The sequence below is a fragment of the Phoca vitulina genome, unplaced genomic scaffold (genome assembly GCF_004348235.1).
Source record: "Phoca vitulina isolate PV1807 unplaced genomic scaffold, GSC_HSeal_1.0 scaffold46, whole genome shotgun sequence".
In the NCBI taxonomy this organism is placed as follows: Eukaryota; Metazoa; Chordata; class Mammalia; order Carnivora; family Phocidae; genus Phoca; species Phoca vitulina.
This window is the reverse complement of record NW_022589749.1, coordinates 7,969,789-7,980,998: the sequence shown is the minus strand read 5'-3', so window position 1 is coordinate 7,980,998 and position 11,210 is coordinate 7,969,789.

Sequence of the window (11,210 nt, the reverse complement as noted above, 5' to 3'; positions counted from 1 at the left end):
GAAGGACGGTGGCAAAGCCTTTCCCAGAAATTCCCAGCAGGTTTCTGATTATGTCATTGGCCAAAACTGTGTATTTTGATCCCTCCTAGCTGCAAAGGAGTCTGGGAGATGAGAGTTTTCCTTTTTTAGTTTTTTAGCCTCTACAGAAGAAAGGCAAGGAGAAGGAGATTGGGATGTGTGTTGGGTGAGTCAACCCTCAGTGTCTTCTGCTATAGTCCCTGTCCCACCCCTTCTCACTCTGAACTCTCATTTCCCTGAAGCAATTACTTTCAACTCTTTTAATGGTCTCTCCTTCCTCTATTTTTTATCTGCATTTTCCTAAATACATTAGTTACTCTGTTATTTCTAGATTTTTTTCCAATCAGACACCTATTGACTCTCAACTAGAGAAGGTAAGGATTTATTTTTCTTCAGCCCTACCCCTACCTACTCCACATGCCAAAGACACATACAGACTTCTCTGCTTCATATTCTAAGTATAGTTATGGTACTACTTTATTTTTGAAATTATATTTTATTTTTATTTTATATTTAATATTTTTAAAATAATCAACAGACTTATTTTTATCATATGATCAAGATCAATACAAGCAGTGATAAATCATGATGATAGTATGTGCCCTTGACATGATATAATGAAAATAGCACTTTACCCCTGTGGTCTTCCTCCCAACATCTACAATCCAGTCTACTCATGAGGGAAGTTTCAGACAAACCCCAGCTGAGGGACATTCTACAATATACTTGATCATACTGCTCAAAACAGTCAAAGTCATCAAGAACAAGGACTGTCTGAGAAATTGTCACAGCCAGGAGGAGCCTAAAGAGATAAAACAACCTAAGGCAATGTTGATTTCCCAGAACAGAAAAAGACATTAGATAAAACTAAGGAAATCTAAATAAACTATAGACTTTAGTTAATAATAATGTATCAATATTGGTCTATTAATTGTAACAAATTTACCAGCCTAATATAAGATGCTAGTGATAGGGGCAACTGGGTATGGGGTATATGGGAATTCTCTAAACTCTCTATACTATCAGTTTTCCTGTAAATCTAAGACTTTTCTAAAAAAAAGTTCTATTAAAATATTGAATTAATATTCAGTGTTTATATTATGATGATTGCTTACATTGTTCACAACTAGTCCTTATGTACTAAGACTACAACATTTTGTTTTCCCTAGAGTTAGTAATTGCCTCTCTCTTTTTTCTTTTTCTCTTTTTTCTTGGGAGGGGGTCTTTTTGTGTTCTTATCAATAACTTACCACAGACTCTACTATTAGTATAAATCTCTCAGTACAATCAAGCACTTCAAGTAATTCATCGGTTATTTTTTGGATCCAAGCACTACTCGATGGTCCTTTTAATCCTCCTTCTGTTAGAAGGTAGTGGTTTTTTTTTAATCTCTATTTTGCTGCTGAAGAATGACTCATAGAATTCATTAGAGAAGGAAAACAAATTGGACTCCCCTGTAACCGCTGGACAGCCCTTTCTTTCCAACACCTGGCTCTTCTCTGTAGGTTCCTTTGTGGCTGAAGTCAGGAAATTGATAGGGCATTGGACTTCCTTGGGACTTGGCAGTCTTTGGTTCAGGACTCCCTTTTATTTTTTATTTTATTTTTTTAAATTTTTATTTATTTTTTAAGTAATCTCTACACGCAACATGAGGCTTGAACTCACAACCCCGAGATTAAGAGTCACATGCTCTATGGACTGAGCCAGCCAGGTGCCCCCAGAACTCCCCTTTAGACTGAGGAACAACAACAATAATCATAGCTACCATTTGTTGAGCACGGTCTGGGTACCAGGCACTATGCCAAGTATTTACATATAGGATCTAATGGGATCTGTAAAGCAAGCCAGTGAATTTGTTACCTTGGGTGGGGCACATGCCCTCTCCAGTGGGGCACTACCCCCAGGATTCTTGTTTCACATCTGCTAACTTTATTCATTTACTTCCCTGTCTGGCTTCCTAAAAGCCATCTAAATTTGGGACCCCATAGATTCCCCACTCTAGGTAAGGCTCTGTCTCCATGTTCCAAGGGAGAGATGACCTGGCCTCCATCAGTCTCTGTGGCCTACTGCAGCAGCTAAAGCATTCACTCATCTTGTGGGACTCTGCCCTCAGCTCCTTTTCCCTCCTGCATGCTGGGGGTGATGACAGCTGTCAAGAGGGGTCAGGCATTTGAAGTGGGAAGTTTTCCTGACCCAAAGAGGGGATTAGTACTTGCTGGCTGCAAGTTTCAGGGCTTGCCTTGGGGCTGACTTCTCTTGTAATCATTTACTTTGAGATTCATGCTTCCCTTTAAGAACCACTTGGGTCGCCTACCCTGAATCTGGCACTTTGTCAGGCATCAAAGCATCTACCCCACAAGGTCATGTGCCTCTGGCATCTTCCCTCTCATGTGTTTCCATCCAGTTAAGGACCTGCTCCTGCGGCTAGGGCCAAATGCCATCTCATCTCAATCTGTCCACCTCTAGTGAACACCTACTATGTGCCAGGCATCAGGCATTATCTTGGTGTTTCTCCAACTACAGTCATTGAAATTCCCCGTCATAGTTTTTGAAAGTTTCATCCGTACTATTTTCGACCTAGTATTTTTCTTTAAATTGGCCCCCTTTTTTATTTCAATAAATTTTATTTGCAAAGGAACTTCAGATCATTGCCATCACTGAAAAACCAGTATCAGTTGCTAAAAGACAGTAGCATTAAAAATAAAAACAACTATTAAAATAAAAACTGTCAGGGTGCCTGGGTGGCACAGTTGGTTGAGCGTCTAACCCTTGGTTTCAGCTCAGGTCACAATCTCAGGGTCCCAAGATTGAGCCCTGCGTCAGCCTCCATACTCAGTGCAGTCTCCTTGAGATTCTCTCTCCCTCTGCCCCTCCCACTCATGCTCACTCTCTCTCTAAAATAAAAATAAATAAATCTTTAAAACGGAAGAACTGTTAATGTCTGTCCAACTTATAATTACCTCTAATACCTGCCAATCATGTATATAGCCAGGGTAGGATTTTGTCTCCTTCATACCTCACCACGCCCCCATGGGGTGGGTTCCATCATCATCCCCATTCTACAGAGGTGGAACTGAGGCTCACAGAGTGAGGGACTTGCCTAGGAAATAGGGCTGGGAGTAGTAGGACTGAAATTCAAATCCAGACTTCAACCATAAGGCTTGGGGTCCAAGGCCCACTCCTGGTTCTTGAGATGCCTATATGAGTCTGTTTCTGTTTTCTTGGCTTTCACTGTTGTAGGAACTGAACTTCCTCAGAGCCATGAGATCTACTTTTACACCCTTCAGGCATTTATCCACACATGTAAGAGGCAGAGGTCACTGAGAGAGCTTCCTGATGATGTGGGAGAGCCCTAAAGTTTCAGTCTCACATCACATGACCCAGCCTGGTTCTCCACCCATCCCCTCCAACCACCAACTGCACTGGTTTCTCCAGAGAATCCTCTATCCTGTGATTATTCCAAAAGCCTCCTTTTCTTCTTTAGCTTCAAGGAGGTGGTACTGGTTTGGGGTGTATAAAATGTTGCATCATTCATGACTCCTTTATGGCAGGTGACACTCAGTGGCTTACATACATAAGAGGATTTATTGACTCATGTAACTGAGAGGGCACGGTGTGAAGGACTTCAGGCATAGATGGATCCAGGCTTTACACTATGTCATCTGGACTCAATCTATCTCTCTCTCTCTCCTGCTGTCATTCACTCCTCTTTCCACCTGCTTCCTGGCTCTCCTCCTTCCTTTCTTCTGTATTGGCTTATTCTCTTGCAATGGCAAAAGTGGCCATCAGCAGCTCCATGCCTACAATTTATCAGCTTGAAGACTCCTGTAGAAAGAGAGCACTTTTTTCCTAATAGCTCCAGGAAAAGTCCCAGGCCAAATCTCAGTGGCCCATTAGATCGAAGACCCCTCCCTGAAACCATTACTGTAACTCTAATTGGCTGGGCCTGGGTCAAGAGGAGAAGATCACCAACCTAACTAAACCACATGCACTAAGAGTGGGAGGGGGTGGTCTCCCAGAGGAAAATCAGGGTGCTTTTACCAGAGGAGGGCAAGGAGATGTCTGGGAGGCTAGACAACAGACATCCCCTCTGGACATAAAGTTGGTATTTGCAAAACAGCAGCAAGACCCAGATATTCCTATTACTGGAACAACAAAGAGCTGGATCACCTCATTTCTTTGGACTCCCGTGGTGTTTTGGGGAAGGTTACCAGGGCCCAGTAACTGCTACTTCAGCCCCTCTTCCTGATGCCCTGAAAGAGCTGACTTCTATCCTCTCCATCCCTTGCTTCTCCCACCTGGGAGGCAAGGAGATTCTGCCTAGGTACACCGCCTTTTAACTGATTAACCCAGACATCTTGAACAGGTTGCTTCTCTCTCTCACCACAAACCTTCAGCCAATAAACAGCCTTGGGGCAAGAAGAATTTAGACGGAGGCCAGAGGGTAGCTCAGGACAGACAGAGACTAAGAAGTGATTGGCAAAGAAATGGTGATCCTCCCTCCCTCTCCCCTCCCCTCCCTCTTTCCCCTTCTTTCCCCTCCTCTTCCTTCCTCTTCTCCATCTTAATCTCTCTCACTATCCTCTGCACCCCGACTCTCTCTCTCCCCATGCACAGGGCCCTACAAGGTTTTCCCCACTGCCCTAAGTTTCCTCTATTTAAGGTCTTAGCACAGCCTGAGTAGCTCCCCTAATTCTGATTTTTGGACGAGAGAATCTGATTGGCCCAGCCGCGACCAGGAAACCCCAGCCTGAGCCAATCAGCTCCGGCAGGGTCGGGTCATGTGATCTCAGGCCCTGGCGCGCGCGCGCGGGCGGGCGAGAAGACCAGGCCTCTTAAGGTGGTGGCAACAAGGAAGTCGTCTCCAAAGTATCCATTAAAATCCACCATCCTGACACTTAAATCTAGTGACTTCTTACGTTTTATTTTAAAAGCAAGCCTTTTTTAGGGTATTCGTGAGGTGGAGGGTGTGAGGTTTGCCTTGCTGGTGATAGAAAAGAGACTTAAGAACATTGTCAAAATTTCAAAAAAAAAACCTCTACCAGCAAGCCCCCTTCTGCGAAGACAAGGCTGCGGGAGCCACGGCGCTCCTCTGCGCAGCACTCCTGGGCCTGAGATAACATTTATTTGGGCGCTTGCATCACACATGTGCCACATGACGGATTGCTGGACGTTGACAGCATGGCTCCGATACTAAAAACATATGACTCCATATGGAACGCCGTGGTGTGGGGTGGAAATCCTGGACGGCTCGAGGCTGCAGATGGCCATGTATAATTCACGGGATTTGTAAGACTCTGCATCTGCTCCGTTGCTCATTCTTCAGTTGTCAGACAGACATAATCCCGAGCCTCTTATTTTATAACACAGATCTGCCAAAGGGAGTGGGGAGGGGAGGCGGGGGAGGCAGAGCCGCTGCCAGGAGAACTCAGAAATAATTTGGGGGAGAACATTCGGCGTGTCAGCGAGGACAGAAGCACGCACCGCAGGAAGCCCGGGCGAAGTTGGAAACCGGCTGCTGGTTCCCTGGTCCCTCACAGGAGGCCAGGTTCCTGAGGAGATTTCCGGAAGGAGGTATGTTTTGATCTTGTCTCTATGCTGGGGCCTCACTGTGTGATTTTGGTTCAACCTGGATTGGCCTTGTGGACAAGCCAGTAGGTCAAATGTCAAGATACGGAGGCGTCTTATTACATCAAGTCAGCCTCTCTTACACACTGCCTCGTGCTGTCAGATTGCAGCATTATGTGGCAAAAGGAGGACTGATTTTGCGTCACTTCCTTCGGAAGCCTCTTGAACCCTTCTTCACTAGATGAGGTCCCTGTGGCAGTCTTTGCTGGTGCATAACTCCTCCACCCCACGCTGGGGTCATCTGCTCCCAGATTCGGTGCAGGACAAGGGTTTCTTGTCTGGGGGCTTTATTTTAGATGTCGGATGCTTGGCCCATGAGTAGGACAGGCCAGAATGCCGGCGAGGTAATGCCCCCACCCCCCTCCAGGAGGTGTTCTCAGCCAACAAGGGAAGAGAGGTGGTGAATAAATATTCCAGCTTCTCACCGCCCTAAGGCAACTCTGAGCTGTGTTCTGCACAGTTCTCCAGAGGGCCCCTGAGCCCCAGTGCGGGGGGGGGGAGGGGTGAGCCCGGGGTGCCCACTGTGTAAAACTTGCTTATTACCATGCCTTTGTTAGCACATATCCTGTTCCTGCTTTAACTTCACTTCTCTACCTGCACTTCCTGGAATCACCTCCCTCAAATCTGTTTGCTCTCAAATTCTCGCCTCAGGGTCTGCTTTTGGGGAACCGAAATTAAGACAGGGACCCTCTTTCATGTTTCCTCAGACTTCTAGATTTCCTCTATCATACTATTGTTCATATTTGGTTGCCAACACCTGGTTAAATGTTTGTCCTCCCTCTTACTCCAGGGGAGCAGAGACTGTTTCTGTATCTTATTCTCCATTGTATCTACGGTGCCTGGCACCTAGTAGGTGCTTAATAAACCTTTGTGACATTAACACTGTGAAATGCCCCCGGCTTCTCTACTCACCAGCTATGAGATCTTTAGCAAATAACGTAACACTTCTCAGCCCCATCCAGTCCCTCATTTGTAACAAGTGGACAATAATATCTGTCTCATCTGCTTCATGGAGTTGTAGCGAAGATCAAATTAAAGGACCATGGAGGAATTGTAGTAAATTCTGAAATGCTCAAAGCAATGACCCTACCAGGTCTCAATTTCTAAAAGTGTGACCCTCCTCTGGTTTATAGGGTCAGTTTCAGATGGTACTCAAAAGCAATTTTATTTGAATAATTGCATATTTACTTGAATTAAATTAGAAAAAAACAGTAGCAGGTCAAACATTTAAGTTTTACTTAATACATTTAAGTATTGATTGGGGATGCATTTGGTTTCAAATAACTGAAAACTCAACCAACAGTGGCTTAAACAAGTAAGGAGTTAAATTTTTTTCAGTTACCAGGATTTTTGGACATCAACAGTCCAAGGCTGGTGCAGCTATCCAAGGATGTTGTGAAAGATCCAGGCTCCTTCTAATTTTCTGCTTTCATCCTTGGCATGAGGCTTTTATCCTCATGGCCTCAAGATGGTTGCTCTCCTCCAGGCATTGCACCCTCATTCCAGGCAGGAAGAAGAGAAAGAGGGGGAGGGGAAAAGGCTCTACCAGCTGAGTCTGTCTACCACCACAACCACCATCATTATCATCATCATCAGTTTTTTTTTTTTTTTAAGATTTTATGTATTTATTTGAGAGAGAGAGAGCATGAACAGAAGGCAGAGGGAGAAACGGGCTCCCTGCTGAGCAGGGAGCATGACGTGGTGCTACATCCCAGGACCCTGGGATCATGATCTGAGTCAAAGGCAGATGCTTAACTGACTGAGCCACCCAGGCGTCCCTTTCATCATCAGGTTTTTAATTAGGAAAGCAAAGAGTTTTCTAGGAACTCCACCCAGTGGACTTCTGCCTACATTTTATTGGCTAGAATTAAGTTCTCTGACCAGTCCTACCTACAAGGAAGTCTGACAAGGCATTTTTAACCGGGCATATTGCTTTCCTGACAAAATTGGTAAGACTTCAGAAATAGCTTAGCAAAATAAAAGGAGTAGGTTTAAAGACAAATATTAAATAGACAATAATACTGCTAGAACCAAGTTTGAGAAACATCCACTCCCTTTGCTCCATTCCTCTGTACTTATCTTTATTACTCAGAATTATACTTTGTTTATACTCTTTCCTTTCCTTCTGGCTCTGGTACTTGTGGACTTCTTGAAGGCAGGGCTGGGTTTTATTCAACATTGTATCCCAAGCACCTAGCACACTGCCTGGCATGGAGCAGGTAGGGCACATATTCCTAGTCCTTGTTTCATGTATTTGTTATTTATTATTCATTGTTCTCAGCAAGGTGCTAAAACACTTTGAACCAAATCTTATGGCTTTCTTAAAATAAAATCAATCAAAAATATTATATCAAGTGAAGCCTTCTACAAAAGGGTATATACCATATGATTCCATATCTCTGAAGTTCTAGAACAGGCTAAACTAACCTATATTGAGAAAAATCAGAACAGCAGTGTCCTCTTGGGCAAGCAGGTGTAGGTATTGACTGGGAAGAATAGGAGGGAAATTTCCGGGCATGGTGATGGTCTCTGTACCTTGTAGGGGTTAGGGTTATGTGGTTTAGACATTTACCAAAACTCATGAAAAATGACATACAAAAGATTTGTACGTTTCACTGTATTTCAATTTCACCTAAAAAAAGGGAAAACAAATATTGAACTCTACAACCTGGGTTGTAGGTTGAAGTGTTGAAGAATGAAGTGTATGATGCCTGCAACTACCTTTGCAGAGAGGGAGAGAAAATGATGAATGGCTAGATGGATAGAAGGATGGAGAAGTTGATAGCCATGTGAGACAAACATAACTTTATGTTAATTGTAGAACATGGGAGGTGGGTACCTGGGTGTTTACAACTCCTTCTACTTTTCTGTATGTTTGGAGCTTTTCATAATAAAATATTGGGGAGAAAAAGGCCAAAAAAAACCTCTGACAACACCAAAATAAGATTGAAGAAGGGTGCCGTATTAGTTTGTTAGGATTGCCTTAACAAAGTACCACAAACTGGGGACGTTCTTATGAGTAGCTCAGGCCTCCAAGCATGTGGATTCCAGGGAATAAGGTGATGATCTTTTATGACCCAGCCTCAGAAGTCACAGAGCGCATCGCTTCCTCCAGACTCCATTGGGCAAAGCAGTCACAAGCCCATCCAGATTTCAGTGGGGAGGACAGAGGGACACCACATCTCAATGGGAGAACCGTCTAAGAATTTGAGGTCTTGGTTTAAAACTACCACCCATCTAGAGAGGCATTATCTGCCACCCAGCCTGTTTCTCTCAGGAGAAGGAGAGAGGAGAAAGAAGTTTCTCATCTCTGCAAAGAGAAAAATGAAGTTGGGCCGTTACTCAGTAAACACATTGCTCCGTGACTTGCTTTTGCTCGGGCGGTGAGGGCTTCCTTTGGCCAAGCCGCAGCTGGGAGAGCCAGCGGACACCAGGTCACAGCGCTGGACATTGCGACAGCTGATTTTCCCCCTTCTGCCCCATCTCAGTCCCTGACCTTTTGACTTTGAGTGCACCACCCACCCTTCCGTGCGGTTCCTCCCCTCCCTGCTCCGCGCAAACCTCCCGCCCTAGGTCTCCAGCCTGAACAAACTCTCTTACTTGGGAACAATGGAAGCCTTCGTCATCCTTCCCTTCCTCGGGTGGGCCACCATCTGTATGAGAATTCAGATTACCCTTGCAGGCAGCGCTGGTGATTACCTCTGAGAATCTCTTCATGCCAACCTCTCCTGGCAGGCTGGGGGTAAATCAGGGCAGCACAAAGGGAAGAATGTTATCACGGTAAACCAGGACGGGCCCGGCTTGGCTCCGTTGCAGAAAACACACTTCACTCATGCAGAACACACCAAATTGAAAAGATTGTGGGTTAATCAAATCCTTTTCTCCTCTGTTTTTATCAAACTCAAGAGGGGCTGGCCTATTAATTAGAAACGCTTTTTCATGTAAAACACGGGCACTTTGGAGATAAGGAGGGAAGACCCTTGATTCTACAGTCACAATGACGTTTTAGTTATTTCATTACAAGACGCCTCATTCACCGCTGGCCCCATGGACGCGGTGCAGGCCTCCCATGGCTCTCCTGGAAACACTCCCTGAGACTCAGAAAGTTTCCCTGCCGGCAGACAAGGGCAAGAGTTTCTTTTCCTGAAGCCAGGAAGCATTGAAGACCTCGTATTTCTATATAGTGCTAATAGAAAAATGTAGCAGGCTTTTATGGTAGCCACTAGCCTCCTGTGGCTATTTAAATTAAAATTAATTAAAATTTAAAATCTGCTCTCATTTCAAGTGCTCAATAGCAACATTGTGGCTAGTGGCTCCTATACTGGACGGCGCAGATAGAGAATATTCCCATCATTACAGAACGCTCTATCAGACAGCAGCGCTTCTTTCAGTGAGCTCACAAAACTCCTATTTGTCACTTGGGAGCAATAAGAAAAGAATGCCAGGATGGCTCAATATGAGCCCTCTCTTCTCCTGGAAAAAGACAAGACCCTACTATATTTCTGTAGTGACACTTGTTTGTGCTTCTTGCCCAGCACTATTCCCCTTCTTTTGGCAAAAGCACCCTGATTTTTTTTCTGGGAGACTCCCCTCTCCTACCTGCTACTCACCCGCTCTTGCGTGGTTCAGGTGGGGCTGACCTCCCTGCCTAGCTTCAGTGGAAGGCCCAGGACATAAGCCTGAACAATTGGAATATTCCTTTCCCTTGTCCTTGGTGACCAGTTTAATCATATTGGCCTGTTAGGAGTCAACTCTGGGATTTCAGCTGGAATCAGTGGGAAGGGGTGCTCTCTTCCTGTTGGGATTGCCAAGGCGGTGGGATATAAGCCAGGAACTGCAGGTGGCCGTCATCCCTTATCCTAGAGAGTCAGCTCATAAGTGACTCCCCTGCAGAAGAAGACAGAACAGAGAAAGACAGGGAAAGAGAGGGTCTTGGTGACACCTGGAGACCTTTTGGATCCAGCTGTGTTTGGCAACAGATCTAGCCCTGAACTCCCCGGTCACATGACGCTATCACTGTTAATACCTTGGTGCTACTGATTCTTCCAAATTCTCTTCCACATCCTCATGCTTCAGCCTGTTTAAAGGGGGTTTCTGTCACTCACAACCAAAAGAATTCTGGCTAATCTGTGCTCTGAGAATGCAGATCCGTTTACAAAGGAAAAGGAGGCTATTTTTTTCTCTACTGACACATTTCTAGTCTCAAGCTATTATTAAGATCCACTTCATGTGATAGGAGTGTATTTGTTCCAGATAGGTCTCCCTGCACCTACCTGGTTTCAGGGGGCCCTAGCTCGATCATGAAGCTCCCTGACCCAGGGGAGCCAGTTCCTTAGGCTGAGGCAACACTGACCAGATTCCCTCTTTGTTAAGAATTTGGATAAAGTTGAAATGAAAACTGACTGAGTTGGTGGTGGGGCCATGTCAGTGGGAGTGCTAGACTGAATGGCCACATACTTCACACTTTGGCTGCTGGAAACCTTTGGGAACTCTGTTCTCCCCTGTGCCTGAGGCACGTGTCCTTTTCATAACCCACCTTGAACTTGAGCTAGTTAAAGCAGGTG